The sequence below is a fragment of the Pinus tabuliformis genome, chromosome 9, assembly GCF_031772625.1.
Source record: "Pinus tabuliformis cultivar Carrire ecotype Pingquan chromosome 9, CPIR1, whole genome shotgun sequence".
NCBI lineage: Eukaryota > Viridiplantae > Streptophyta > Pinopsida > Pinales > Pinaceae > Pinus > Pinus tabuliformis.
Window position 1 is genome coordinate 1,941,042,219 of NC_142307.1, and position 26,476 is coordinate 1,941,068,694.

The following is a 26,476-nucleotide window of genomic DNA, read 5'->3' on the forward strand; positions in this document are numbered from 1 at the left end:
AAGTTTCTACACCCTTGGGATGTCTTCATGTGGTCTGGAGGGTTCGCGTGTCATTCTGTTGCCTCATGCTACTCTTCTTCTGCGTAGATCCAGAACAAGGCAATTCCTTGATACTTATTACTAATGAGTTGTTATAGATTAGATCTACCTTTTACTGTATTTAAGCAAACATTTAATGGAGATAACCAGTTCGCGCACCCAAAAACGTTATAGATTTGCATAAACTCATAACATAAGCATAAGCGCACAGGTCAAACAGATATATCAATCATAAATTAACCAGATCCATAATATTTTAGATTCAACATAGTAATTCAAAATAAACTTATCTTTATTCAATTCTTTCGCCAATACATCCATATCCGCCCTGCGCACTTAGCTACAAGGGTCCGCACACACAGCTGCGGAATTTACCAAGCCTCTACGCACACTGCTGTAGAGCCTCTATCTACCCACCCATACCCTTGACTCGAACTTACAGACGCTTCAAGACTTATTTCTTCAAAACCCCATTACATTCCAAATCCAAAAGTACCTACCAAAAACACTGACTCCTAACTCTAGAGCCTTGCTCTATTTATACATTTCCATGGTCCGCGAAACCATTGGCGGGCTGAATTATTTTACATTATATTTGGGCATACAACCCTTTGACTTGACTCATTACAATTCGTGCTCTGCACATCTCGTGGAGCCTTTACCATACCTTTACCCAAAATTGCGGGCTTTAAGCCCCAAAAATGTTACGCGGGGCCTCTGCTACCCAATAATCCCCCAACACAAACATTGTGACTCATCCCAAGTCACTCGGCTGGTGTGAAAATCTTCACGTGGAGGTCAGTTAGCAACTTCTATGCTTCACTTGTACTTGTAGCAAACTCTTCCACCATCTGCTACACCTGTTCAACGTGTGCCACCGACACATCAATCTCTAGCTGAACTGCTTCCCCGGGTGCATATTCTACCTGCATGTGTGCCACCTTGCGCTCGATGGCGGTGGAAACTGTGAATGCCTCATCAATCCATGGTTGGAGTCATTCTTTAATCATTGCTTCCTTTTGTTGGGCAGCATTAGCTTGTATTTTTAGGACTTGGGCCTCCCTCATCTTGGCCAAGCGCTATGTAATAGCAACTGTTTGCATGGTCCCTTTGATATTATCATAGGCTTGTTGGAGCTCCCTTGCCTCTATTTCCAATCACTGTAGGGTTGGATCTTCTTAAAGTGAAGTGAGCGTAATAAGCGACTGAGTCAACAAGTCGGTGCATTCCTTCATAGAGCATGTGATCATTTCCTGCCTAGAGTTAAGGACGCTTTTACGCTTCTTGGTGAATTCTGGTGGCGTCAAAGGCTGCACCTACAATTTCAGCTCTGCGATCTGCAAGCTGAGCTCCAACTGAATCCTCGCGGCCTCCTCCTTTTCATCACGGAACCCACTAGCCAACTTGTGGATTCGTATGCCAATAGGTAAATCGGCCACAATCTCCAGCTCAGGGGCACTCGAACATGCTTCCCCTACAAGTTGCTCCAATTGTTGACTCTGTGTGACAGCTTCATCCCGCTGGAGGCTCAATTGTTCTATATTAATTCTTTGTTCGTTGAGTACCTGTTCCGTGCACCCTTCCCTGGTGCGGAGCTCCATCATGGCGCTGTCCTAGAGCTGGTACAAGCTTTCGCGTGGGAGGGTAGCCAAATTTAGGCCCAGCCCCGTAAGCCATCTGACCACAGCTCTGTCCTCCACATTTTCTGTTATCAATGCTCCTGCTGGAATCGCGATAGTATGAGCCATTTGGGCCTTCAACAGCTGCTCAGTGGCTAACATACCCATAACCCCATGAGTAGCGGTGGTTCCTGTCTGCGCTACCCGTGTCCCAAGTTCCTGTAGCTGCACGCGGAGCTCCCCCAACACAATTTGTTGCTCCGACATGGCCTCGTCGATTGTGTCCCAAGTGAATTCACGAACTGTGTCACCTATGTCACCCAGGTCACCCTCGGTCAAGGTGGTTAGTTCTCTGTCCAATTTAGATGCCTTGGCGTTCTTCTACGACTTTGTTCGTTTTGTCTGCGGTGGTTGTTTTAAGGGTGCACCAGTGGTGGTTTATGGTGTTCCTTCCATCCCTATCTACATGGCCGTCTCTGTGGGCACCTTTTGATGGCTTTCATCCATTGTAGCTACTCCTGCTGGTGCTTTATCTGTCGAGGTCTGTGCCGCCTCCCGGGCCGCTTGAACTTCCGCAACATGTTGTACATTCCGCTTCTGTTGTGCGGCGCGCTTAGCTTCAGCCTTTTGTTTCTTGATGGTGGCCTCATCGCACCCCACTGCATCGGTTCTATGCCATTCTTGTGGCCAAATATCCAATACCACATCAATAGCTTCATCAATGGCAATGAAAGGAAGTGTAGTCCACGTCTGGTCGGGGTCCTTGCACGCCCGGATGTAGACAAAGTGCATGTCTGCTTTAAACTCGACTATGTGCTTCACACTGTCATAGATTTCGTTGGACAACCGGGGTTGCTGGGTGACCTAGTGTCAAACGTTTGCGTCCATCAGTATCCAAAAAATCTTGATGCCCTGGATTCTTACAGCATCCTTGGTCGCCCAGAGTGACGCAAATTCGGTGGCTTCTGGTCAATCTTGGTAAAAGGTGGGAAACTGATTATCTTCAGGTAGTTCAGTGGTAACCTACACAATGAACAGAAGTAACCACGCATAGTGGAAGGTCTTTCCCTCCTCTTGGACCTCCCTATAGTTGGTCAGGAATTATTCACAAAGGAACTACGCCCAATTGAATCATTCTCCAATTGCGCATTCTTCATATAGCGCAATGATGATCGTTGGGACCTCGGTGCCGCGGCATTTCCGCATCACTTTCCCTGCCAGCAACTGGGTAGCAACACAGACTGCTTTGTCCGAGATACTATCAATAACGTACCCTCGCTACCCTTTCTCCAGCTTATATTTCTTTTTCAGGGTTTTTGTCATCATCACATCGCCACTCTTATCGACAATTTCCCTGGGGTCTCTTCCTTCGCAGGGAAGCAGTGAGATCTTATGAATGAGTTCTGCCGTGATGTGGATGGGTTTGTTGATCCATAAGTATCCATCATGTACCAGACAGAGCAACTGTCTGATGACCAATATTGTAATAGGGGGCCGGAGAAAGTGGGGAATGGATAGGAGATAGAGCAACCCGGCTTTCTCCACCTTGCGCAACCATTCCTTTGGCTGAAGTGTTGTAACCGTCCCTTTTGTGCTCTACTCCATTAGTTCGATAGTCGCTAAAAGGGGAAATTTTGTTGTATCTGCAAGGTCCCAGTCTTCAAATTTCATCATCGAAATATGGCTAGTCACCATGCTTTCAATTGGAACCCCTTTCGGAAGAGACGAGGTGATGAGTAGATTGTCAATGTCATCCAGATTGGTAGGGACATTAGCCTTTCCTTTGCTTGGAGAAACATACTTGGGATGTTGCACTGGCTGGATAGTTTCCTTGTCGTGGTCTATTTCTTCTACATATGTCGAGGATCCTTCTTCCTCCTCGCCGCTTTAAATTGTAACAGTTTTGCTCTTTTCTTCCATTGTGAGCTTGCGAAAGCGCTGATTTCGCGGTAACCGCCATATTGGTCCTGGTATCAAGGGGTCCTTTTTGGTCCACGGCGTCCTGGGTGATTTAGGGATCTCGGCTGCCTGCGGTGTGGGATTCTGTGGACTCTCTGTGGTAGGGTTTATTGACCTAAGGAATGAATCTCGGTATTCCTTTGGCAGTGCCTAAAACCATGGGCTTTCCTCCAATACTTTGTCATTCATCTTGCTTCTCTCGGCTTGAACCCAGGGCATCCTATTCTTTGAATGATCAAACTTTGTGGTGTGCCCCTTTTCTTGCTTGTTATATATGATTTCAAATTCAAAGTCGGCCGTTTGCCCTCCTCGTGGCTCATTAATGTGATTTTGGCAGTTATCCTTACGCCTTAATTGCCCGCTGCCTGCTCCTCCATGTCTTAAATGGGACATCTTATCATGAACAGTACCTGCAACAGTCGCCTTCCATCCCATCTCTGCGGCAGTGCAACCCCTGGTACGCAGGTGCATCCTATGCATGTGACCATCCTTGCGCACTGCGGCCAACTTGCGCAGCTTTCCTGTAGCTTTTTTATAGACCCGCATCCTCTTCCAACTGCGTGGAGTGCTTGGTCTGGGTCTCATACAGATAGTCAGGTGGTCGCACCTATCGTGCGAACCTTCGACTTTCCTACTAGCCTAGGCTGCGGGCACCCTTCGTGTTCCTTTGAGTCTAATAGCGTATCATGGTCTATGTTCCCTTATGCCCTAAGGTACAATCATAACCATGATAACAAGGTCGCGGCTTGCCCTAGTAGTCTAGGAGAGCCTACCATGTCTGGTCCTTTCAATAGCTCTTACACGTAGCCTGTGTGGGTGACTTCTAATTTTATTTTATCAATTTCTTCATCCAGCATCGCACTTTTCTTTCGTAATCTCGCTCCTGTTTCCTCTAACGCACAAAGTCTCATTTTTTCGTGTCGAACGGCTTCCCGTAATTACCGAATCCCGTTACGCAGGTCTTCGTGTTCAGGTTGGACTGTAGGGGTAATGGCCCATCCGGCTATGGATAGAGTTCCCTTGGCATACCCTGCTCTGTGTACAGTCGTATTAGCCCAACGAACCCTAGCTCTGCGCAGATTCGGTCGGGTTGATGGTCGCGCAACATACAATCATACCTTTTGTTGTAGATGGATGACTGCCTTGCTCGAGCGTGGCTGCTGCGCACGCCCTCCAATCCGTACATGGAACCGCCTTCTCCATCTTAGCTTCCTCTGTTCACACCACCTTGGTGTGTGTGGCGATTTTTTTGATGCACCATGCTACTTCTAGGCTACGATTACGGTGCTAGGGTTAACGAACTGCCCCTCACTAGTTTCACCGTTATCCACTAGTCGTTGCCTTTCTTCAGTGGTTACGCACCGCAATGATCTAATCATCATATTATAGTTGAGTGTGGTGACTTCTTGCAATCTATTCTGCCATCCCTTAATCTCCTCATCTGAATCTGATGTGCATGAAATATCGCGCTCCCATGAGAATCTTCTGTCCATTGAGGGATTCACCCGACCCTGGTCTTGTGTTTCTATCTGATAGATGCAGTCTAGTTCATCGTCACTTTCTTCGTCGTGCGCTGGCTCAGTGTAGCATGCTCCTTCAGCTGGGTCCAATGGAACTGTGACACAAAGTGCCTTTTTCTCGAAGGTCATTTTCCATATTTTTAAGTTGATAACCCCATTCACTGTTTAGAAAATCTTCGGCAAAATCACATAACCAATCTTTTGTCGACGCGTTTCGAACCAACCAGTGTGGTTCATCGTCAGGACAAGTTGAAGAACCGATTCGGTTTAGCTTGAATAAGTAGAGTGTGAAAAGACTCAAACGGCTATATTTCCAACGGCTAATTTTGACCTAATGATCTTAGTCAAACAATCAATTTAGTTATTACCATTTTTAGAAATAACTAAAACAAGTAAATTTGTTAATTTAAATAAATGATTATATCTATCTAAAACAAATAAATAAAATTCATTATTATATATTAAGGGAATTCATTTGATAATTAAAATATCCATATTTTATTTAATTCTAATGGTCATTATATAATTTAAATACAAATAAATGGTAATAAATTACTATTATTTTTAGAATTTAGTCACATTAGGTACTAGTGTATATATCTAATAATAATTATTTAATGGTCCATTAGATCTTCTATATATATATATATATATATATATATATATATATATATATATATATATATATATATTAACATATATCATTTTTATTTAAATATAATGGTTATTCGAAATTAAATTAATAAGTTATATACACTAATATATGTTTAATAAATAATCTATATTTACTTAATAATTAATAATACAAATACTATTAAAAATAAACAAATATTATTCATGTTAAATCATTATTATTCTTAGAATTTAGTTACATAAATTAGGGTTGTTAGAGTCCATGTTTACTAATATTATCGGTATATCATATATTAGTTTATAATACTTTCTTATTATCCTTTAAACCTAATGGTCATTTGGTAAACTCGATCTTCTTTTATAATCTCTAATTTATATTCATTAAATAATCAATATTAATTCCATAAAATAAAATTATAAAGTAAACTCTGTCATCAGGTAATTATATTATTACTAATACAGTTTAAAAAGAGTTTTTTAGACACTAGTTAAAGGGAATTTCAAATCAAAAGATATAGTAGAATTAGAAATAATGGCATAAATAATTGAAATAATGGAAGCAAAAATTCTAATCTAATTATAATGTACATAATAGTATCATAAACAGGATAAGGTTAATTAATTAATAACCTAATAATAACTCAAACACTCCAAAATAATAGGACTATCTCGCCAAAAACAGAGCTTAAGGAGAGGGAAGACAGAAACCCTAAGACCTAACAAAAGGGGGAATGAGGGGGCTAGGAAGACAGGGCTGGGACCCAGCAACTGCTAGGATGACAGAGTTTACTTTATAATTTTATTGGAATTATAGATTATGGAATAAATATTGATTATTTAATGAATATAAATTAGAGATTATAAAAGAAGATCTAGTTTACCAAATGACCATTAGGTTTAAAGGATAATAAGAAAGTATTATAAACTAATATACCGATAATATTAGTCATACTATTATTAATAAACATGGACTCTAACAACCCTAAATTATGTAACTAAATTCTAAGAATAATAATGATTTAACTTGAATAATATTTGTTTATTTTTAATAGTATTGGTATTATTAATTATTAAGTAGATATAGATTATTTATTAAACATATATTAGTGTATATAACTTATTAATTTAATTTCGAATAACCATTATATTTAAATAAAAATGATATATGTTAAATATATATATATATATATAGAAGATCTAATGGACCATTAAATAATTATTATTAGATATATACACTAGTACCTACTGTGACTAAATTCTAAAAATAATAGTAATTTATTACCATTTATTTGTATTTAAATTATATAATGACCATTAGAATTAAATAAAATATGGATATTTTAATTATCAAATGAATTCCCTTAATATATAATAATGAATTTTATTTATTTGTTTTAGATAGACATAATCATTTATTTAAATTAACAAATTTACTTGTTTTAGTTATTTCTAAAAATGGTAATAACTAAATTGATTGTTTGACTAAGATCATTAGGTCAAAATTAGCCGTTGGAAATATAGCCGTTTGAGTCTCTGCACACTCTACTTATTCAAGCTAAACCGGATTGGTTCTTCAACTTGTCCTGACGATGAACCACACTGGTTGGTTCGAAACGCGTCGACAAAAGATTGGTTATGTGATTTTGCCGAAGATTTTCTAAACAATGTTATGGATCACAGAAGTCTAAACCCCATTCACATCTGTGGCCCAATCTATTCTTAGAAATGCAGGGTATGGATTACTATCATCAACAATTTTGATTACCTCAAAATCGGTCTGCGTACTTACTCCTTCAATGTCCACTATTGCCCCTTGCAGTCGTCCCATTGGTAATATCTTTTACTAATTGGCCATCCATAATTGAATAGGAGACCACTGTAGTGTTGGCCTACCCATGTGTTCCCACATTGGTTTAGGCAATACATTCGCGTCCAACCCTAGATGCAAAATGACATGGTCCATCTCTTATTCCCCAATTTGCGTCGTCAGTCACATCTCCCGCCTGGTGTGCAGAGCATGTTTCCCCAGCTTCCGGACTACGCGCGATTCCCCTAATCTCGCGCATCTAGTAATCAGCGCTTGGAGTCCTTTAACCGCCCTATTATCGCGTAGCAGCTTCATACATGTCTCTAGAAAGGTGGTAAGCATATAGGGATCCATTTCCGGCTCAATTGGATTCCTATCACCTAGGGTAGAGACCTTCATGAAGCTCTCCGGAGCTTCTCCAATTGTCCCTTTCACTTGCTCAGGTTCCTTTGTCAGAGCACTGCGACCCTTCTCATCTTCCCGAGACTATTTCCTCACATCTCCTCTGGTGGTTACGCTGCTTCTTAGTACCATGTTTACGCTGGGGTCCTCTTCGCGAGGTTTTGATCTCATCATCTGAACATTTTGAGTCGGAGTGGGCTGCAATACCCCTTTTTCGCACATTTGGGCGATAAGCATTGGATAGTCTACCATTTCATGGTCAAATTGCTCACAGTATGGACAATATATCCTCGTTGGATTCGTGCAGTCGTGAGTGTAGTGCGCTGGTTCTACGCAGTTATAACAAATTAACTGTCTGTTATAGACATTTTTGTGCCTTACAGCATTGAGCATGAAATGTCCATAATCAAGGGATCCAAAGTCCCTAAACATGTTGTTCCTACCCCTAGAGGAACAAGGCTAACAAACCACAGCAATTCACAGAAGTTCTCCACCTGAAACTGCTCAAAAACAAGGCAATTCTGGATCATGTCAACTGCTCCACTGAGCATCTGCGCTGAATGTCAACTGCTCCACTGTCTACCTGCGTTGAATGTCAACTGCAAAGAAGGCTACCTGCGCTGAGCGAGTTTGGACAAGTGGCAGAGTCGTTTCTCAAGGTGTCAATGCCCATTAAGCTTCCAAAATGACACTTGGATCAGGGAATTCGACTGGTGATGAGTAAGAGGTTCCAAATCTCCAAGTGGAAGCAAGAACCTCCAAGTGGACTCAAGAACTGAAGTGGGAGAGGACACTAGTCAGCTTCATACCAGCCTCAAGCTGACTCATCCTCTCTCCAAAACTCCTATATATAGATCTCTCTCATGAGGTCTAGGGGGGCTGGAATTTGGTATTTGCAAAGAATTGTTGTTGGTTTGTGGCTAGAAACATTGGGTGTGTTATGCTTTGAAGGGAATTGAAGAAGGAATTCCATTCTGCTGGGAAGGAGATGCTGGGTTGGAGCCCTATGGGTTGTATCTCTTCCTGAATCCTGTTACTTTCAATAAAGCTATCTTGATTCTTCCCTATATGCTGGTGTATTTTGTATGATTGCATTAGTATATTTGATTTACTTCTAATCCTGAATCATTTATGAATATGTATATTTGCCTTTGTATTGTGTTCTTCTCTTGTTGCAAGTAGCTGTTCTCTTGTGATCTCGTGGGATTCAAGTAGCTGTTCTCTTGATCAAGCGAGGAGGCAAGTAGCTGTGGACACACAAAGAGAAGAGGATCTAGATCGAGGGACAACCGGAAGACAACGGTAAGTCTGCCAATCTCCCCTCTTTCACATTTCATAAAGGAAGGAATCATAATAGCTGTATTCATTTGTTGCTAAGGCGCTGTCACACCTTAGGTGGATAGGATCGTCCTAAATAGGCATTTTTCCCCACAACAAATTGGTGACTCTGCTGGGGAAGAACTTATTTATTCATTTCATTTGTGTTTCCGTCATTTGTTTACTTCATAGACTTGACAGCAATTCTTGAACTGCATCTTTCCCGGATGTAAAGTAAAAGTTGCTGCTTTGATCCAGTATGTTGGACTTGTCTATGATCTAAACTAGATCCACAAACGATTTGATTGATCCTTGTGATAGTCTTTAGTACCCTATCAAAGCACACCTCTGTTTATACCTTGCTTGTGTTTCTGATTTGGCCTAAAACAGTTGATTTTTGAGCATTTTGTGACCCAGAAACCAAGAGAAACGAGAGTTTCTCTCTTCAGCGCAGACACTGTGAAGGCAGTCTGCATTTCAACGCAGGTCCTGAAGGGGTTACATGCGCTGAATGTCAAACTGACAGTGTTGGACCTGCGCTGAACCAGTGTGGCCTTGAGCAGCTGGGGTTCTTTGTCCTTTGTTGCCCTTTTTTGATCTCTGTTTTTTGCAGCCTTTAACCAGCATAGGTGCTAGTCTGATAAACCTTTTCTTTGCCTGAATTCCGCCCCATTTTTGTACAAAAAGATTGTGAATTTTTTTATGTGTTTGTGGCATCATTTACAGTCTTCCTTTGCATGAGTAAAGTAGTCTTTTTGTAGCCTTTGATTCAGATCTGATTGATTGATTGATTGTGATCTTAGGAGAGAGTTCATTGGCTGTTTGCAGTTTGATTATACATTTTCTTTTGCTTATTGGTTTGAGTTTGTCACTTTTGAATGTCAAAACAAGTATTAATTTCGAAAATCGCAAAGTGATTGTAATCTCTTCTACCCTTGTTGATTTTGGAAAAAGTAAACTTGTTTGTTTCAGTCATTTAAAAGCAAATTCAAAATTGTACAAAAAGCTTTCTTTGTAGGCATTTATACTAAGAAAGTGGAAAACAAACACCTGCATTGTGCATTTGCATTTTGATAAGTTTGCATGCTTGGTTTAGGAAGAGTGCATTAGAGTGTGCTGATTGCTCTTTGAGAAAAGATAGTCGCTCTCTTTTCCCTTAGTAGCTAGGATTTTCAAAGTTGAAAGATTATAAAGCTTGCTTATCATCTTAGACTGCATTTAGGAATTGTACCATACATCTCGTGGTGATCCTGAAAGACAAACTTTAAAAAGATCAACTTAAAATAAATTGAATGAACCTAACAACGCTTTGCAACATAACACACAACATAGAGGTCTAGGCTAGAGATGTGTTCCGGCGTCGTTAAGCCTAGTGACTGTCGATCTCGTGGAAGGTGGGTGATTCCTCCTGAGGGACGATAGCACTAGTACGGATTTTTGCTCCCACGTACCGTCGCGTATATATTGGGAGACCCCTATAGGCATATATCCTTTATCCTTAGGAAGCCGTGTCGGCCGCCCTACTGATCGCAATGCAGTGAACACAGCATTCACGAAGATCGACCACCCGTACCGTAAAAAGTATTCTGTGGTTTTGCGAAAAGTTTGGCACACCCTCTGCCTAGATCTCCAGAGCAGTTTCTTTTGGCCTTTCTCAAACTCTATAACAGAAAAAGTCCATCCGAGCATTTGTCACTTCGGGCTCATTAAAACATCGAATGAGACTAGAGTCATATTTAGCTTTTTCTCGACTCTTTAAAACTGAAAAAGCAAGTTGTGTCTAAAGCGTCGTTAACAATTTATTTTAAACGGAACAATCACCCTTTATTCCTGCGTTGATCTTCGAAGTTAGTCTACCTTCATCACAAAGTTCTTGTAGAATCGCTAGGAAATCTTTTGGATAGACTAAATATGTCTGAACAACCGTCGACATCCAGGACTGTGTCATCCGACACAGCAGCGACAAAGCCTCCTGATGCTACTCCAACGATGTTCGCTGGTATACCATCTGTCCCGGCAAATTGTCAACAACAAGCTGGAGTCCAATCAGAGATTGTTTCGACGACATGGTTAGTTCCTATTTCTTCATCCGGATTATCATCTGGTATTTCTTATGTTGAAACTCAAAAACTTGATCCAATGTGTCTTCAAAGGCCAATCTACCCTTTAAGCACTGGATTGCCACCATATGGAGGGCAGTATGCCTTTTCATTGTTCCCCCCCGGAGAACAACCATATGGGAGTTTACAACAAAGTTCAGGTCAAACTGGAATTACATCCAGCGGATGGGTACCAATACTGCCTCAGCAACCAAGGGTTGCATATTCAATGCAACCAGTCCACCCTGTGTCGAATGTTGCCACTATACCTGGTATGTTGATTGCGTTGCAAGTACGAGCGCTACCTGTTGTATGTCAACCCCAAGTTTCTTAGGTTGCCATACAACAGCCTCTTGTCTCGACAACTCAATCACAACCTCCGGTTAGTGACTCCTTATCTAGAGCGACTCAAGCTCAAACAAGTACTATGACTCCTCATCTTGGTCAATCATCCAATATTGGACGACAGCAAATGGTCCAACAACCGGAGCTGGTTCAAACTCAACAACCGCAATTCCCGCAATCATATCAAGGACCCGAGCAACAAGTCTTTGTAAGTAATGGGCAACCGTATAATAACGGTTATGCCCATCAAACTTGTCAAAGTTGCCAGCATCAAATACATTATGCCGGTATGCAAAGACCCACTGCTCAGGCGATTCCATCTTATCCTGGGTATGTTCCGCCTGACCTGAATCAACAGTTGCCCTTTGTAGCAACTCTAGAATTACCAGATCTAAACCGGCTGACGAATGATCCAATTGCTTATGCCCCTTGGTGGCCAGCAATGCCGCATAAACTTCCATCGGACATTCCTAAATTCAATGGAAATCCAGGTGAAGACCCATCGAATCACGTCATGACTTTTCATCTGTGGTGTTCGTCGAACACCCTGAACAATGATTCGATAAGGCTTCGCCTTTTTCAGAGGACATTGACAGGTCCAGCGGCTAAATGGTATATTGAATTACCTAGAGCCTCTTTCGACAATTTCAGTTCCCTAGCCACGACTTTCTTAACCCATTTTCAATTACCGATAAGGTATGAAATTGGAACGAAAATCTTAACCAACTTCAAGCAGACGATGACCACACATATATCCGATCATATACATGAGTGGCGTCGTCGTCGCAGGATGGTAAAGACTTACGTTCCAGATCAGCTGTTAGCTGAATGGTTTATAAAGTCGTTACTTCCTGCCATAACGGAAGATGTGGCCAAGGGGGGAGTTGTAACGGAGGAGCAAGTTATTGCTCGTGCACAATATCTAGACTTAGTATATACTCAGTCCGGCACGCTCTATGATAAAATACCTGACGCCCCTAGACCGGAATTTTCAATTCCTCCTCCTCCTAAATCAAATAGTGACTCTCATGCCGGCGATGGCGTCATTGGCGCAACAGACATGAAATCAACAAAGGCTATATCTAAAAAGACCCGTATGATTTTCGGTCAAAATGCAAATGAGGAACTTCTTGCCTCGGAAGTAAGTGCCGTGTCGGACGACAAGGGCAAACGACTGAAGGAACCAGGGGGCAAGAAGAAAAAGAAAGGGAGAAAAAGGAAACCCCCTACGGGGTGTCATATATGCGATGAGGATCATTGGACAACAGATTGTCCATACAAAGCTAAGCTTAAAAGATTCTTTAAGAATTCGAAAACCTCAGCTGTGTTGACTGATCCGTTTCCAAGCCCGAGAACCAAACTAGTTGCTAATCAAAATGCTTCCCGATCCCAAGTGCTTATGTTGTTTGTATCAAAGCAGCAAAATGATGTTTTGACGAGGAATAAGGATTACAGGAATCCAAAGCTGTCGAACAACAAGGCTAATGAACAACCTAGTAGTTCGACAACAACTTTGACCGAAGTTGTGCCACCCATCGTCCCTGAGCCAATGATAAAGTCGCAAAAGGGAGCAGTACACAAATCGACATTTAATCCTTGTGCGAAAATAGCACAGATAAAGGACCTGGCCCAATTGCCGTCCGTTATGTCGACACTTGAGGTACTGCAAAATTGCTTCTCCCAAGAGCAAGCTTTATTATCAGCAATAGGTGGAATTGACCCAATGGATTCCAATCTTGTGGCCTTTGATCATAAAGGATATGACCCTCAGTTACCAGCTCAACTAGCTTTCCTTATTCAAGTGAAAGCCCTCAACAAAACTGTTCATCGAACAATTATTGATGAGGGGGAATCTACATGCATTATGTCGATGAGTTGCTAGAAAACTTTAGGATCTCCAACCTTGTCGAGGTCTGCGACGACGTTAAAAGCATTCGACGGAAGGACATATACCCCATATCGTATACTAAATAACTTGAAAGTTGAACTAGAGGGAAAACAGTAGAAATAGATGTTGAAGTCATCGATGGGAATCTTGATTACAACATCCTACTAGGAAGACCATGGATATATGCCATGGCAGCTATTGTGTCGACCTATTTTAGGAAGATTGCATTTCCCTTCCAAGGAGGAATTACAATCGTTGACCAACAAACTTTTCTCCCCAACAGTTCGCAAGTTACGGGAAGCATTCCAATGATCCATGGAAGGAATCATTCGCTCCAAAATATCGGAGTATGTCTCCTAAAAGACCCTGCCTTAATGGGTACTTTTGCCCTACTACCTCCGAGTAATCTGGCGGAAGTGGCCACAGTGGAATATGAAACCTTCTACATCTAATGGATTTGGACGCTGAGGACGGTTCTTATCTTGTGTCAACCTCATTAAAAAATGAAACAAATCCCCTTTCTCAAAGGTAAACCTTCATTCCAACCACCGAGTTGAATGCAATGAAGCTTGGGGGGCATGCACCTCGATTTGCGTTATTATGCTGGGGGCATGCAAACTTATCATCGAGCAGTTTTACCGCGGAATTTATGCTCGTTAAAAAATAGAAAAGCGAGATCCGAGCAGTTTTAGCACATAGTTCATGCTCGTTAAAAAATAAACATAAGTTTGAGCAGTGTTTTTCCGCGTTCAAGCTCATTAAAAAATGAACCTATTCCGGTAAATAACCATTGTGTATGTAACTTTATCAGCCATAAAAGCCTTGGTCGTGTTTGCACCGTCACCTCCACTTTTCATTTGGCTGATCGTTCACCTCCATATGATTGTTTACCCATTTTGAGGAACAGCTGCGAAGAGTGATTTCACCTAGCCATCCTTGTGACACTGCCGTGATTGGAAAATTCCAACCTGTACCTGGAATCAGTTGCTAACCCTGTTCATCACTCGTTCCTCAAAAGATGAGTCTTCTTTAAGCTCTTTTCATCTGAACTCGTAAAATATGAAAAGATTGCCGAGTTTTGGCCTTCCAGCTCGTTAAAGTGACAGGAAGTGCTATCCCTCCTCTAGATTTTAATCTTTTTGGACCTGAGGGATTATTGCACAAAAAGATCGAGCGCTTGTTTTGTTCGGCTCGTTAAAACTATCGAAGACTCATCCCTTTTGTATTGGTTTATACTTTTTCGGACTTAAGGGATTAGATGACGAAAAAGGAATTTTGGAGTTAACTTTATGTACCTTTTCAGACTCTCTAAAGATGAAAAGGACCGAGTTTTCCTTGTCGTTAGACTCGTTAAAATCACTAAATAGCGACAAACTTGTCTTTAGGCGAGAACGAGTTTCACTATCGCTAGGCTTGTTAAAACATAGCGATGGGCTTGCCCGAAGGGCAAGTTATAGAACAAGAATATGTTATCCTCCTCAAGCTTGACAAAAATAAAGAGGTACTGGTCAGAAATGACTGGGGAAAAATTGGGAAAAAATCAAGAAAACTTTGATGGTAGCAGGTCGCTCTTGAACATGACACTTTTCCTCCGTACCACAATCGGGTTGGGTTGTTTCATTCACCGGTCACATCACCATGGTCTCGCCATACCATCCATACTTGGGGTAATGCTACCAATCCATCGCATCAGTGTCACCACATGTTCAAGAGAAGTCGTTCAGAAAGAGTCAACCGGGTCCCATCCACTGCCATACATTATCCTTCATCCATTCATGACCGCCACCCTGAATCGTATGTCACAGATCGTTTTCACCTCCATTAAAATCATTAGCTCCGTTCCGTGTCACTGATGTGGGATTAATTAAGGCCCCCCTTTGACGGATCGCTTCTTGTCGACATCAGCTCATTATCCAAGAAGTTGATCTAGGAACAACCCCTTCAGTACTTTGAAGCTTGCATGCCTCAATGGCAAGTTTCTCACTTCCGGCGACAGGTATACATCAATGACCTTCGACCAGAAGATTTTGCGTGGTGTTCGATGCCAAGTCCTTTATTCATACCACGTGAATTGTACTGCAGTACCTTGAGGGTCATTATCATTATCAGTGATTCCTCTCGCGCTTGTTAATGGTTTACATCATTGACCGGTAATCAAGCGATGTCTTTCCATGTTCGACTTCAGCGCAATTCTCACATGGATCGACTTGTACTTAGAGTGAAGATCGAACGAGTTTGAAGACCCCGGATCTAGTTTCATCCATCCGGGCTGCGATATATATTCAGGAAAAATAAAGACATTTGACATGTACATCATTGCAGCAGATGATCATCCTACTCAAAGGATGATAATTTCGCCAAAATTATCAGTCTACCACCAGACGATCGTCTGTTCTATGTACAAAAATGAATTTATAAAGCTGAGCATGGGAATGCCCGCCTCAGCTAGATCATGAAAGTAGTATGAATCATAATGTATTGTATTGTATCTTATTACAGGTCTCCTCCCAGCAAATGGATGAACTTTGGACCCTCCTGGATAAAGCATTTCACCCGATAAACGGCCTCATACTTTAGGGGGCAACTGTTATAGACATTTTTGTGCCTTACAGCATTGAGCATGAAATGTCCATAATAAAGGGATCCAAAGTCCCTAAACATGTTGTTCCTACCCCTAGAGGAACAAGGCTAACAAACCACAACCATTCACAGAAGTTCTCCACCTGAAACTGCTCAAAAACAAGGCAATTCTGGATCATGTCAACTGCTCCACTGAGCATCTGCGCTGAATGTCAACTGCTCCACTGTCTACCTGCGTTGAATGTCAACTGCAAAGAAGGCTACCTGTGCTGAGCGAGTTTGGACAAGTGGCAGAGTCGTTTCTCAAGGTGTCAATGCCCAGGAAGCTTCCAAAATGACACTTGGATTAGGGAATTCGACTGGTGATGAGTAAGAGGTTCCAAATCTCCAAGTGGAAGCAAGAACCTCCAAGTGGACTCAAGAACTGAAGTGGGAGAGGACACTAGTCAGCTTCATACCAGCCTCAAGCTGACTCATCCTCTCTCCAAAACTCCTATATATAGATCTCTCTCATGAGGTCTAGGGGGGCTGGAATTTGGTATTTGCAAAGAATTGTTGTTGGTTTGTGGCTAGAAACATTGGGTGTGTTATGCTTTGAAGGGAATTGAAGAAGGAATTCCATTCTACTGGGAAGGAGATGCTGGGTTGGAGCCCTATGGGTTGTATCTCTTCCTGAATCCTGTTACTTTCAATAAAGCTATCTTGATTCTTCCCTATATGCTGGTGTATTTTGTATGATTGCATTAGTATATTTGATTTACTTCTAATCCTGAATCATTTATGAATATGTATATTTGCCTTTGTATTGTGTTCTTCTCTTGTTGCAAGTAGCTGTTCTCTTGTGATCTCGTGGGATTCAAGTAGCTGTTCTCTTGATCAAGTGAGGAGGCAAGTAGCTGTGGACACACAAAGAGAAGAGGATCTAGATCGAGGGACAACCGGAAGACAACAGTAAGTCTGCCAATCTCCCCTCTTTCACATTTCATAAAGGAAGGAATCATAATAGCTGTATTCGTTTGTTGCTAAGGCGCTGTCACACCTTAGGTGGATAGGATCGTCCTAAATAGGCATTTTTCCCCACAACACTGTCTGTGCCCTTTTCCGGGCCCCATTCCTCTTCCCCGCCCACATCCTTGAAATACCCCACGTGGCTCAATGGCTGGGTCAAAACCCTGCGCTTCAGTCTGCACTCGATAGGTTGGGGTTCTTTCCATCATTAAATCGTAACTTCGACAAGTTCGCTCATCATGACCCACTGATCTACAAAAGTTGCAATACAGCTGCTGTGGGGTCTGGGTATACTTCTGCAATAGGTGGCAGTTGTCTGTTGCGTGCTTTCCTCCCACTTGACAAATTGTGCACCAGAGCACGGGTGCCACACTTGGCCTTGCTTGTACCTCCAGCTTCAATGGCATCAGGCCCCCTCTCACCAGATAGTTCGCGAAGACGGGGCAGTGGTCCTTGTCGTGTCCTTGGCTCTTGCACTTAATGCACCCTCCCTCTGTATGCACCTCCGGTCGGGGCGCCCTTTCTTGCTTCAAGCTTTGCATTTCTAAGCACAGGTTTTGTAGTTTCACATGGATTTGCTGAACTCCCAACCCTGGATCATGTATTGGAGTTTCGTGCAACCTCATTGTTGTCTCTAATGCTTCGGCTTGGGTTGAGATCTTTTGCTGTGATAGCGTTGTCCTCAGATGTGGTGTCAAAGACACCACAAACCATGCACAATGTTGTGCATCTATCAACGTCATGTTAGCCTCATGGATTGTGCTTTTCAATCTCTGATCCAAATCCCGAGGGGTTTCACTAGGTAACATCGCGATCTCCTTGAATCCAATGACCGACTGCATCTCCGATTTCGGCCAACTAAACTCCCTGGTCAACGCATCCTGGATCACCGTTATTCCTGCATTCAGATGATCGCTTGAGTACTTTATATACCATGTCAATGCTCGGTCCTGCAGCGTGCTAACCAGAGTCACCTTTTTGATGTTATCATCTGTTATACCTTGGGCTTCGCATATAGCCCTTACCACAAACCAGAACTAACCTGGTTCCTCATTTCCTACACCTCTAAATATCGGAAAATTGACTGCACTCACCATCCCAACCTTCGGTGGTGGCGGAGGTGGAGGTGGAGAGGATGGATTTGATGTAGGTGAAGTAGGTGATGGCGTGGAGGATGGTGGTATCAACAGAATGCGTCGCCCAATCAACTAGATTGCGCTTCTCGGAGAGAACCCTGTGATGTTTTCCTCGCTTTCTCGTGAAATGGAAATCAGAGGGTTGTTTTATAATCCTTCAGTTCCTCAGTAACCTCTTCTGCTCTGCATTACGCCAGACATCAATAAACACGCATAATCTATTTTTCACACAACAACATCTTAATCCAAGTATTCAATGATTTGATATACTTACCCCACGGTCCTTGGAGAAAGTGCCTTTCTGCTTCACTATAACTCACAGTTGTGTCTATCGCGAACTCAGTGATAAACCCTCCTATTACCCGATCCAACCAATGATCTACTGTGTGTGCGATTTTGTCTTCAGATGCTTCTAACCTGTGCACCAATTCTGGAGTCCACACAATAGGTTGATCTAGTCTGCACCTCCCCACACTGTCAGCTAACCTCATGATCCACTCGTACAACTCTGTTGAGAATGACACGAAGAAGATCTCGTGGATGTCTGTGTATATGTAACGATCCAACCACTGTTCTTCTGATATCCACGAATTTCTATTTTCTTGAACCACGAACTCGTGAAGCTTCTGATCTAGCCAATCTTCAAGTTCTTTCTTCATAGGGTTCCAGTGTCCCGACATCAGGCATCCCTTTGGTAGATCTTGGTCTTGGAAACGGAACCATTTGTTGGCTTATATGGGTCTGACATAGGTTCAGAATAGTTATTTAGCCAAACAAATCCCGCAGCTACCGACCCTTTTGTCAAAAACTCACGGAGCGCAGACTAAGGTCTCACCTGAGGTAACAGGGGAGGGTGCTGGAACCAAATTTCTGCACCCTTGGGATGTCTTGATGTGGTCTTGAGGGTTCATGCGTTCTGGCCTCACGCTACTCTTCTTCTGCATAGATCCGGAACAAGGTAATTCCTTGATACTCATTACTAATGAGTTGTTATAGATTAGATCTACCTTTTACGGTCTTTAAGCAAACATTTAATAGAGATAACCAGTTCGCGCACCCAGAAAAGTTATAGATTTGCCTAAAATCATAACATAAGCATAAGTGCATAGGTCAAATAGATATATCAATCATAAATTAACCAGATCCACAATATTTCAGATTCAACATAGTAATTCAGAATCAACTTATCTTTATTCAATTCTTTCACCAATACATCTAGATCTGCCCTGCGCACTCAGCTGCAGGGGTTTGTGCACATAGCTGCGGACTCTACCAGGCCTCTGCACACACCGCTGCGGAGCCTCTATCTACCCACCCACACCCTCGACTCGAACTTACAGACGCTTCAAGACTTCTTTCTTCAAAAACCCATTACATTCCAGATCCAAAAGTACCTACCAAAAAAACAGACTCCTAACTCTAGAGCCTTGCTCTATTTATACATTTCCATGGTCCACAGACCATGGGTGGACCGAATTATTTTACATTATCTTTGGGCGGACAACCCTTTGACTTGACTCATTACAATTCGTGCTCCGCGCATCTCACGAAGCCTTTACCATACCTTTACCCAAAATTGTAGGCTTTAAGCCCCAAAACTGTTACGCGGGGCCTCTGCTACCCAACAATGTATATTACAGATTTACTTGTATTATTGAATAGCCTACATTACCTGTAGTAATTACAAATTCACTTGTGCTATTAGATTAACCTGCAATACCTATATGAGCACACATTTACTCACACGGTTTGGTGATAGAGGTACCCATGATGTATATGCATGAAACCTTAATTTGCAAGCTCCACTATTTCCACTCTTTCATCTCCTTCCTCTTACATATTTCTATTAGAAAATAATTTCTTAGGATTCTGTGTTGTTTACAATCCTATGCATCGAATTCCCTCCTTCCTTTCCTCCTCTTCACTTTACTACAACTTCAATATAAAGTTGCTTGTTGTTGTCTCTCGGCCAGCAGAACCAGACATTTCTCTTTGAGGTTGGCCTGATTTAACCCCTGAGCATTTGGATCCATGTATCGGCTTGAGTATACCTGGATGACAGACTATTGAACCAAGCCCCCTTTATTCCCCTTTAATTACGTGACAATTGGAGTGCTGCAAAAACCCCCTCACAGATAATCTTCCATGCAATCCTCTTTTTAAGATGTCCTAGGCACTGGTCTACAATAAACCCAGATGTTGTCTCTAGGAAGCTTTCTATGTCCCTTGAAGCACTCATGTTGCAGGTGCCGTTAAAAGCGATAACATCTTTTTGGCACAGTTGCTGTGGAATAGATTAGAATATTTTTCCCTGGGTATGACAAATATTTACATTCCCTCTATCAGGTGAGCAAGGGAATTGTGGGTTGAAGAGCTCTCACCTTGGCGACTCCAATGGTTTAATCTTATGGCGAACATCCTGGCAACTCGACTGTTTCAATCTTATGGCAAACATCCTAGTGACTCCATTGTCTAAATTTCTACCTCCTCCGATTTATGATTCATATGATTCAGAGGAGGATGAGGTCGTTAGAAATTGTCAATGGGATCTACTTACAAACAAGTGAAGAGAAGGCTCCCAACAAATTTTTCAAGAAGAGCCCAAAGTTGAAGGACCAAGCAAAGTCTGTGACTGTCGGATCCAAAAAGATTCTTGCTAGGAATTCCCTATAGATTCTCCAATCTATGACTCTTACAGTTCAGACAATTAAGAATCTATTGCAGATTTACAAGAGGGTTGGCCCATTGATAAATGGGTAGCAAATGATCAAAAACAATATTTTCTCGAAAAATCCAAAGTTGAGGAGTTGAACAGTATTTGTGGCTGCCCTAACCAAGAAGATATTGGTTAGTAGACTTTTCATGAAAATGAGGCAATTGCAAATTTTTCTTGTCATCTCTATGACCCTATAGCTGATTACATGAGCACATTCTTGGGTCAGCATTAAAGGTTGTTTCTGGAGTATGCATCAAGTTTTTTGTTTGCATATTTTTCATGGTGCATGCTTATTTTAATTTTTAAATTTTAGTAGCATAGAGGCATAAGGTCCAGTACTCTAATGTTGGCTTGGCTCCATTGGAGGGTTGAACCCACTTAGGTGAATTGAGCCCTGTACATAGGTAGGAGTTGTATATAAATAAGCTCACTAGATGAGCACTTACTTTCTAGTTGGTAGAATTTGTTTTTCTACATTTCATTTTGATGAGGAAAGGACTCCTTGCAAACAAAGTTTCATGGAGATTTTATGGTTGTACAAGTTCATTATATTTTTTGACTCCATGCCCAATGGTGAAGGCTACTAGTCTGCAGGTTCTCAGCACCTTGCCAGCAAGGCACTATCCCTAGTTGGAGCCAATTTTGTCACCGCCTGAAAAGAGAGTTCTAGTTGTGCAAACTTTGTTTTTTGACTCTAGCCACGGTGGCCCATTTTTAACTCTAGCCGAAATCCGTTTATATTTCCAACTCTAGATGTGTTTCCCCATTTACCATTGAAATATCTTAAAAGCATTCGTAAAACATGTTGAAGGCCTTTTAATAGGCTGGGACCCGCAAAAATTTATTGCTATCGGCCCATTTTCCTTTGTCATACACCTCTTCTCACCTCCCTTTTCCTTTTGTGACTGTGATATCACATATCACAAAATTTTCTGCTTATCGCAATAGGGTCTTGTCTTCCCTCGTCGATTGTGATAACTCCTCCCCCTTTCGATTGCAATATTGCAATCAGGGATCGCACAAATCATAAATCCCTCCTCCGATATCACAAAGTTCTGTCTCCCCTCACCCGTTGCGATAGTTCTCTCCCCACCAATTGTTATAAGTCCTCCCCGCTGATTGTGATATCACAATCAGGGATTGCTCTAGTCACAAGTTCCTCCTCCACCGAAGCCCCTTCTGACTTGCAATTGCTATGGATGTGATATTTTATATATTATAGTTTGTTATAGTTTCGGGTCTAGCCCATCAAAAAAAATTATGGAATATGGTAAAAATCCCTCCCATGTATTGCGATTGCGATACCAATAGGCGCAAATCAACGACCTAGATTGAATCGGCCCAAATCAACGTACGTGAAAATGTCTATTTTGCTTCCACTCAGTGGGACAGTGAGGGTATTTTAGGGCGTATAGGTCGACAGCTAAGGTATTAAATGAAGGTATGGAGCAGTTGGAGAGTGATATGGGCTAATCTTGTGGAAACCTCTGCAATAAGAAACCCAAGACAGCGATGACCTCTGAAATGAGTTCAACTATTTTGTTGCACACCTTCGAAGAGTAAATGAAAGCATGGGGACTCAGGAAGATTAATGGATCAACATGGGACTCCACTCAGATACACAATGAAGGACTACCAGGAAATTCTCCACTTCTAGACGGTATCAGGAAACTCACAGTCGACCCACTCCCTGCTCTACAGATGAGTGATTCAGGTAGTTAAGGCGAAAGCGACAAAAACTGACCAAGCAGCAGGAGGGATATATTGTGGAAGAGACGTGGCCTTATCAGGCCATAAGAGGAACGGCTGGGATATATTTTCCTCATCATCAATCAATTTTCCTTATATTTTTATGTCTTTTTTTCATTTCAAAATAAAGAGATCAAATCCCGATTTTAATCATTTTGGGTAGCAAAGCCATCGCAGGCCTAGACAACTAGTCAATCTGACAACTAGCCCTGGGTTGAGATATTTTTTAGATGTGATTCAAAGCCCCCCCTTCTCTGTATAAATAAGGGGGAGAAACACTTAATAGAGGTTCCAAAATTTTGCACCCGCAAGATCTGAATTCTGTGATTCCATTTTTGGTTCTATTTTCCCTTTCGTAGGGGGAATTAAGTGATATTTGGCTGAATGTAATGGACTAGTATGTTGGAATCATATTGGATTAATGAAACTCTTTGGTGATTCCAATCATGGCAATGTGTAATATGTTTTCCCCTCTATAAATCTCATTTCATATATGTTTTCTTTCTCTGAAATTGTGTAATGAAGCTGCCAGTCTCATGCTTTCATGGTTGTATATTTTGCTGCTAAATAGAGAACAATACATGTGTATATTACATATTTACTTGTCTTATTCAATAGCTTACAGTCCCTGTAGTAATTACATATTTACTTGTCTTATTCAATAGCTTACAGTCCCTGTAGTAATTACATATTTACTTGTGTTATTAGATTAACCTGTAGTACCTGTATGAGCACAAATTTACTCCCATTGTTTGGTGACATAGGTACCCATGATGTATATGCATGAAACCTTAATCTACGCTCCACTATTTCTGCTCTTTGATCTCCTCCCTCTTCCATATTTCTATCAGTCTCTGAGGACTTACCAGACCAAACAAAAACCAACCCACGCAGGGGCGCCAGTGGAACAACAAACTAATCCTGCACAGGGGAGACACACACTTTCCATCCACAGAGAAAAAAATTCCATAACCCAAACATAGACAATTTGCCATCAGCATTGACACAGAGACACAGAGACAGTAACACATATCCAAAACATATCCGAAAACAAAAAGAGTGGCCGAATGCCCTCACAGATGGGCCGCAGAGACTGGGTAAGAAGGTGCATCTAGTCTTCAGGATCCTCCTCCACTACCCTGCACCACCCGAATTCCGCCACCTCCGCTGCAGTTGGAACGGTCTCCATATTGACATCTTCTTTTTGGCTGATCATCGCCTCCTGAGCTCCCGAGGGACCAGCAAGAGGGCTTTTTGAAGCATTCACAGGGTCTGCAGAGGGAGTCTCCATGGCTTTCGCGGAGCCCTCAGCTGGCATCGTCCCCCGACTGTCTCTCGAATCGCTTCCATCAGGGGACTCCTCAATGAAGAGCACCGAAACATGGGCGCTGATCCGGGGACAGTTCAAAGAACTGTTGAAGTTGAAAATGGCAGAGCCAAAGGCGGGCGAGGAAGCGGAATCAGGAGCGCTGGAATCCAGGAATTGACTGGACCGAAGGGGGTTTGCTTCTTGAGTGCGATGGCAATGGCATTGGCAGCAATGGGGAGAAATTTCGTCGACAGGGGGCGCGAAGATCCTCCACGGGAGGTGCCTCGACGGCTGAGCATTCGCTGTCGAGGCCGAACCATGATTGCAGGGCCCAAATGAATAGAGCTCAATGCGAAATTGAGTTCCAGAACAGTCCCGGGGAGACCAAAAGCAGGCGGGGGATTAGCCCAAACAGAGAGGCAAACGCTTGGAGCTGCTCGCAGCTCCAGAGACTGCATAAACATACCATGAATGTGCACAGTGAACAGACCATGAATTTGCGCAGTGAAGCCCAACCCACAACCGCATATATCACACCTGCCTGTGCCTCGAGGCCCTCCCGCCATTACTGCAGCCTTCATGTGAGCCGAGGAGCCAGACCCTGGCTTGCGTGCTGAGGTGAACAGAGCATTTATGCTCCCCTGCTGGATGCCATAAAACCCACTCCCGCGCAGCTGATAACGATCCTGCCCCCATGTGTGATCCGCTCTACTGCGCATGGCTGGCAGGTGGCCGCAATTAATCGCCCGTCCCGTCCCTTCAATCACCCGCATCCGGGGGAGCAACATCGTTTTGGACCAGACGAGTGCATTCCTGTGCCTGATCATGATTCGATATAACGTCCAGAGTTCCTGTGAGTAGAGTATTCTCATTTTCCACCCCTAAATTGGCCAGAAGGTCAGCGACCTTGTTGCCCTCCCTCTTTATGTGATTGAAGGTGATGGCCCTGTTACTGTGGAGCGCTTGTTCTATGGCTTCCAGTCTTGCTTCGAGCCTCCAACTGGTGGCTATTTTCCTTGCATGAGATCCATTTAGGAGATGCTTGGCCATATTAATAAGGATTTGAGAGTCTCCTTCCACCTCCAGGGGTTGGAAGTTGTGTCTCCATGAGAGAAGGAGACCTTGCCATAGTCCCTCTAACTCAGCCGAGTTATTGGTGTCCCACCCAATGTTTCCATAGTAGAGCAGCAAGGGTGTGCCTTCATGATTTCTAAAAATTCCGCCAAAGCCTGCATTTCCAGGATTGCCCTTTGAGGCGCCATCAAAGTTGAGCTTGAAGGTATGCTTTGGAGGGGCAGTCCAGGAGACCTTTTTTAGGTTGCTTCTTTTAGGAGGGCCTTTATTGTGAGATTCCTGAGGGAGTTGCATTTGCCAGTTTTCCAAAATGGCTTTCGAGTCGGAAGGTCCTCCTTTGTCCATGAGCGGAGCATCAGTGTCTCTTTGAGATTCCCACAGAGCGTGCTCCAGATACTATCTATTGGGGAGTATTGATCTTTGAATATGCGTTTTTTCCTTTCCTTCCATATGCTCCATAAGAGGAGCCCGGGGATTATGTTCCATAAATGGTTGAGAATTTCACTTTTGTATGGATTTTGTTGCCAATGACGCAATGAGTTGGTTATGTCTTCCTCAAGTCTGCATCTTCTTCGACATCTGAAGCTTGCCTTCTCCCACAACTGATTGGCTAAGGGGCAAGAGTCCACGAGGTGTTGGAGAGTTTCCTCTTGGGATTTGAAATTAACACAAATAGTGGGGTCATGATAATCTCTGCGTCTAAGTTTATCCCAGGTGAGGATTCTCTGATGTCCTACCAACCAAAGGAAGTAGGAGACTTTAGGCCAAGAACCTAACCCCCAGATTTTTCTCCAAATTGGGTCAGGGGGAGTAGGGTTATTTCACATAAGTTTGTAAGCCTCAGAAGTGGTAAAAGCGCCTTTAGGCTGGTACCCCCATCGTAGAATGTCTCTGCCTTCGGCATGTCTGATGCTCCTTTTGCGTAGCTCCCTTTCCAGATCCTCAATGATTTGGTAATTCTCATTTCTGATGAGCTGGTTACCTTGTTTCCATTTCCTGAAGCCTTGCTCTGTCTCCTGAGTCCAATACTGCCAAATCTTTTCTTGTTGTTGTTCCTCTCCAATGGAGTTCGGAAGTGGATTAAGAATGCGGCTAAGCTGTGGCATTTGGTTCCAGGCATCTGTCCAGAATCGTGTTGTTCTTCCATTTCTTACTTCCCAAAAACTATGCTGCTGTATCAACTGGAAGTGTTGTTTGGCCGCGTTCCAAATTAGCGAGCCTTTGACATTGGGAGTGAACCTGATGAGCTCCTCCTGGGGTCTGTGATTGGCGTATT